The following is a 6,366-nucleotide window of genomic DNA, read 5'->3' as shown; positions in this document are numbered from 1 at the left end:
CGTGCTCAGCACTTGTTCAGAATTTGTTGTAAGCACTAAATAAGCTACTAATTACTATAGCACTAAACCTTCCTCATTGCCTAGAGGAAAACAGTTTTTGCATTTACTTTTCTCACTTGCTTAGAGAAAAACAGCTCTTGTACTCACTTTCCTCACTTATCTAGAGAAAAATAGTTTTTTAGTCATGCAGGTCCAAGGGTCAGCTCCCAGTGTTCTCTCCTGTCTATCTGATGAATCTGGGCATCTTGGGGCAATGTAGAAATTGCCTCATGTACACAGACAACCCTCTCCTCCTACCACCCAACACTACAACCTGTGATAGATGCACTTATCTAGCCAAACTGTAGGTAAAGCTCTCTCCAACCAAGACCGAACTTGGCATTCAAGAGAAGAAGGTAAACACTTGCACCACACCACACTTATCACATACTCTCACTAAATCTACACCACCAAAATCCACACATAGAAACACAAAAACATTCGCGGAGGCTCTCAATAATAATCTGCCCAAGCAACAGAGACCTCCAAAGCAGAAACGCAAGCAACTTCCACCCTCCCCAATACAAACCAAATGACACATAGCCCACAGACTCAGTATGCCACTCAACCACAGCCAATAAGGCAAAACAACGTATCCAACACACTAGTCATAGGTGACTCTATAGTCAGGCACAATGATGTCCCACTCACCAGGCTAAACAAGGAGAAGGTTACTGTCAGCTGCCCGTCGGGTGCCAGGCTCCGCCACATAACCCACGCACTCAGGTCACTCCACAACAAGTACAAATATGACTCTGTCATTGTCCATGTTGGTGTGAACGACCTGAGACGTACCTCCCTGGACTACATGAAAAGAGACATATAATAGCTCTCCGGTCTTGTAGCCCAGGCAGGTATGACCCTAGCCCTGAGTAGCATTCTGCTATCGCCCAGAATGATACCGCAGTACAAGGACAAAATGATTAACTTCAACAATTGGCTAAGCTTCTGGTGTCATTCTAAGGGGATCCAGTATCTGTCTGAATGGGATGACATGGTCAAAAGACCACGATACTTTGCCAGAGATGGCCTGCACCTGTCGCCCCTGGGATTCTGGATACTGGCTAAGTCTATTACCGCCCCTATAGTGCCTTTTTTAGGCAAGGTTCAAATGACAAATTCACCACTGTCACAGGAACAGGCAAGCAAAAACTGAGGGTAATGCTAATCAATGCTAGATCTAAATCTCAAAATGCACTCACACGAGGTACTCCTTAAAATGGAGAACATCGATATCTGTGCAGTGACTGAGACCTGGTTCAAGGCTCCAGAGAGCACCCCTGCACTACCAGGCTATAACTCATACCACACTTTTCGGCCATGTAACCTGGACCAGAACACCAAAGGCGGAGATGTGTCCATATTCATTAATGATATCCACACCTCCAGGCTAGTTTCTCAGCATAATTCATCCAAGGTTATCCACAGCAACTAACTCTGGGAAAAACTGCAATCCAAACTGTAACTTGCAACAGATCCCCTACCATGACCCAAGATTCACACTCCTCTTTTCTTGATGTACTGGAAAATATTAGGGTTCAACCAAACACCCTAATAATGGGTGATTTCAACTACCCACATTAACTGGGAAAACTACTCGTGTACCAACTTCTTCACACAACGCTTTCTGGAATTCATAAACTCCAATGCCCTTGATCATCTTATCCACACCCCCACCAGGGGCAACAATATCCTAGACCTAGTTATTACCAACATGACTGACCGGTGTTCCACACCTGAAGACAACTCCTCATTGGTCTGATCTGACCATAAGCTAATCACCCTTGATATCCACATCCCGCCCCCACCCCCCATTAAGGAAACCACGGTAAAACATTTCTCCAAAGCCAACTTCATGCTTCTTAAGACTGAAGTGGTGAACTTCATGGCACCCATGCAGATGGACAATACAGTTATGACTGCTGAATCCTACATAAATGCACTCTATAAGCACACGAGTGCATGGATCGTGCTATCCCAAACAGAACCAAGACGCTAATCCTCCAAAAAAAGGAAGCCAATCTGGTGGTCCCCCGCCATAAACAAACTGTACAACAGAAGGAAGAAATTGTTGCAAAAGAGAGTAAAATCCCATAAGTGGAGGAGCTCCCTGGTCAGGCTCAGTAAGAAGCTGAGATCCCTTACAAGATCCTCCAAAGCTAGCTACGAAAACAAAATCGCCATAGATTCTAAGGACAACCACAAAGCATTCTATAGCTATGTCAAGAATCTCAATGGCAACACCCAGATCTGCTCTAAGTTACAGTACAACGGCATGAAAATTACAGAACCAACTGATATTGCCAACATCCTGGCAGATAGGTTCAGTGCTAACTTTACCCCCCACCCCCTAAAGGGCCTATATCTATACAGAAAGAATGCAGAGTCCCTGTAATCGCAGGTATGCAGGTAAAAGCTGCACTCTCTAAAGCCAAAAACACAGCATCCATGGGACCGGACAACATCCCAGGCTGCATTTTACACGAACTTCAGAACGAACTTGCTCCCCACCTAAGCACCATGATCAATTATAGCCTCAGATTAAGCTTTGTACCCACTGAATGACGTACAGTAACAGTTATCCCACTCCACAAAGGGGGAGCCACCACTGATCCTGGGAACTATTGCCCTATTAGCCTGATGAGCCTGGTCTGCAAGGCCATGGAATGTATCATCATGGAACTCATAAACAAAGACATTGGTAACCTCCAAACTCTGGATCCCACCCAGTTCGGGTTTGTGAAAGGCAGATCATGCCTCCTGAAACTGATCGACTTCTTTGAAGCAGTCATCAAAGCCGTAGATGAGGGTAAGGTTGGTTCACACAGCCTATCTTGACCTCGCCAAGGTTTTCAACACCATCCCCCATTCTGGAATTATAGCTAAACTCACTAAACTAGTTATAAATCCCTACGTCATAAGATGGGTTGCCAACTGGCTCACTGACAGAACCCACAATGTAAAAGTTGCACACTCCAAATCTGACCTCAAACCAGTGACAAGTGGAGTACCACAGGGTTCAGTCCTGGGACTTCTCCTGTTTGGTATCTACTCTCTGAAGTACAGGCTAACACAGAAGGCCTCTGCCTAACGAAGTTCGCAGATGACTGCAAACTAGGAACCATAGTCGAGGCCACAAATGATGTGGAAATCCTGCAGAAGGGCCTCACTGAGACAGATGCCTGGTGTCAGAGCCATGGCGTCAAGCTCAATGCCAAAAAGTGCATTGTCATCCCCTTTGGTAAAAACTCTGTACCCATGAACTATTACATAGACAGCAGTCTACTTAACACCGAATGTGTGATGAGAGACCTTGGGACCCAGGTGGACAGTAGTCTGTCCTTTGATAGTCACATTGTCACAGTAGTTAGGAAGTCCTTCTACGTGGCACACCATCATAAAAGGGCTCATCCAGGAAAAAAGAGGTCATTGTTCCCCTCTACTCGTCACTCATTAAACCCATTATAGAGTACAACGCCCCTTTTGGAATGTACCTCACAAGACATCTGCAACAGCTGGAAAGGCCACAGACGTACCTCACAAAGAGGATTACTGGCCTCAAACAGATGCCCTACACTGACCGTCTCAAAAAACTCCAGCTTTACTCTGTAGCATATCGCCTACTCCGAGGTGATCTCTGCCTAACATATAAAGCTATGTCAAACCCAGAGCTGTTGGACATGCTACACCTAAAGAAATCCCAATCGCTCTGAGCTACACGGTCTAGGGACCTAAACCTTGTCACCACAATAAACAGGACATGCTGGAGGGACAGATTCCTGTCCCAGAGACTTCCCATACGCTGGAACAGGCTACCCATCTATGTCAAGCAAAGTTCTTCATTAGCACTCTTCAAGAAAAATCTTGATGAGTGGATGGGAAATAGGAAATACACCAGGATCACTTCGGTATTTCTGCTAGACAGTGGCACAGGAAAATAACTTTCTTGGGTGGCGTAAGCCTAGCCGTAGGCCCTCGGGCTGATAGTCTAGTACCTACCTATGAACCTATGTAGGACAACTGAAGAATGAACTAGTCTCACACCACTTTTTTAAAGATATTGTAGCATTCATCCTGCAAATTACCCCAAACTTTTCCACTCTGGCAACAAGAATAACTGCACTTGCCCAATGTGTAGTAACTTTATATTGCTTCCTAGCTCGTTTGGGCACCCCACAAACACAAAACAGATTTTCAGTTATCAGTACTAATGCCCTGTAACTCCACAACTATTCAGTCCTGTGCCGTATCGCTGCTAGTACTGGATTGCGTATTTATTTCGAACGATGGCTATGGTACCCATTTAGGAAGAAAGGCTGACACTACATCATTTATAGTGTTTTCATTTCAACGTACTCAAAAGAAGCCACGAGTCAGACAGTTTCGTTTGCTTTCGGTTCTTAACGGCTTATAGCTAAGGAATAATGGACAGCATACGCAACGTCAACGTAATGAAGACGTTTATGCTGCGTGGTGATTTACGGCGGTGTTTTTGTTGGAGATTGTGTTTATCAAAACCATCAGACGACCTTGGATGAATTACAGCTCTCAACCTTCCACCTCCTAAATGTGGAGCAATACGTCTCATAATGTGCAAAAAAAAAAAAATGGGAAAAGTGGAGAACTAACAGTTCAGTAACAATTTTCATCTAGGAAGCTCGCATGATAGTTAAATGCGCACTTTTAGTAACAAAACAGTTTCTGATGAATTGTAATGATTCAGAATTATTCACCTGGGGTATTAGCTAAAAAGCTTCTTAACAATGAATGTGACACGCTTTCATCGTGGAACTGCGATGACCGTTAACTTTTAAGGCACAAAATGGGTAATATTTTCATAACGAGAAATACTTGAGAGGTGCTATTGCGATCAAGTATATATTTTTTTTTACATCGCTTAATTGCGTTTTACTGGTAGATAAGGAACAGAGTAGTGAATATTACGGTATTAAAGTATTTATTATGTTGCGTATTTTTATGTTTTTTGTGTGAGCTGCTTAAATATCAGTGAAGAAAATGTGACGCCCATAAAATGTGTCACTGATATATAGGTTTCTCGGTGTTGACGCTGTAATTTATTTTCAATAGACTGTAATTTTCCCCGCAGGCCTGGTTGTAAGGGGGCACTGTATTACAGTTTGTGCATTTTATAGTGCGTTAACCTTCGCCCAATATATATTGTATATATAAAGGGAAACGTATTTTTAATATCTATAATGACGATTTCAGAGAGATTAAAGTTGTTTTTCGCTTTCAAATATTCTCTTTCAGAATGGTTCATTATCAAGTCCCATATGGTCTAGCGGTTAGGATTCCTGGTTTTCACCCAGGCGGCCCGGGTTCGACTCCCGGTATGGGAACTTTTTTTTCCTTCCTCCATCTCTCTGTTTTTGCTGTAGTTTTTAAACGTTTTTCTTTGCCATTATTTTGAAATGTGTTACTGCCTCATTTTTTTTTACTCAACAGATATTGTTCCCATTTGTGTAGTGCACCCCTTCATTTCCACTTCAGTCCCATTCCCGAAAGAGTGGTAGGTGGGTTAATATGGGTATCAGCTCTCTCGTGCTTACAGAACAAACGTTAAAGCTTGAAGGAGGTAGGTATAACAACACTGCTGTTGTTTGCTGTTACACTTTTCTTTTTTTGTTTTGTAATTATTTACATTAAGACACACCAGGATGTGCAGTAGCAAGTGTCCCCCGCCCTGTGTGCTGTGGACAAATGTATTTATTATTAGTAAATATAATTGTATTATTTTAAGTTTTAAGGCAGCTAAAGGAACACAATCTGTTATTTTTGTATTTGAAAAGTATACCCCTGCTAAGCATATGTATACTTAACTTGATTGTTTTCTACTTTCAATCACAGTACTGCTCTTCTTTGTATCCTATTTAGACTATATGATTGTATCAGTGAAATGTATAAGGTATTTTCATTTTGTGCTTGTATCTGAGATTGAATCAATATTTGTATCTGTAGGTTGTATATCTATCTTACAGTTATTTATAAATGTGGAGCCTCCCTGGCCTTCACTGAAAAAGGACATTTTGTCCAATCAGACTTTCCCCGTAAACAAATGTAAGATAGATGGCTTAATGTCCATCAGGTGGCTTTGGCCTTTGCACCCTCCACTCTATAAGACTACCAAGCAATGCATCTTAAAATGATGTTAAAGTAATGTTCAATATTAGAATTGCAAGATATTTTTACTCGAACCTTCAACTTTTTAGTCCTGGCAGAGTAAAAATAACTTTTAAAGACAATTGCCCTGCTTAACCAACAGCCTCATTGGAATATCAATCAAGTTGGCAACGGCCACCCCTTCAT

General features: G+C 42.4%; 1 non-coding gene across 1 annotated transcript; it reads left to right on the top strand.

Annotated features, from left to right (window-relative positions):
- Positions 1-5,327: 5,327 nt before the first annotated feature.
- On the top strand, positions 5,328-5,399 carry TRNAE-UUC. Its single transcript has one exon. It is a non-coding gene; the product is annotated as a tRNA-Glu (tRNA).
- Positions 5,400-6,366: the final 967 nt, after the last annotated feature.

This window comes from Protopterus annectens, chromosome 5.part0 (genome assembly GCF_019279795.1).
Source record: "Protopterus annectens isolate FY-2018-M chromosome 5.part0, PAN1.0, whole genome shotgun sequence".
Classification (NCBI taxonomy): Eukaryota; Metazoa; Chordata; order Ceratodontiformes; family Protopteridae; genus Protopterus; species Protopterus annectens.
Note: the sequence above shows the minus strand (reverse complement) of the source record. Positions and strands in the feature narration are given on the sequence as shown.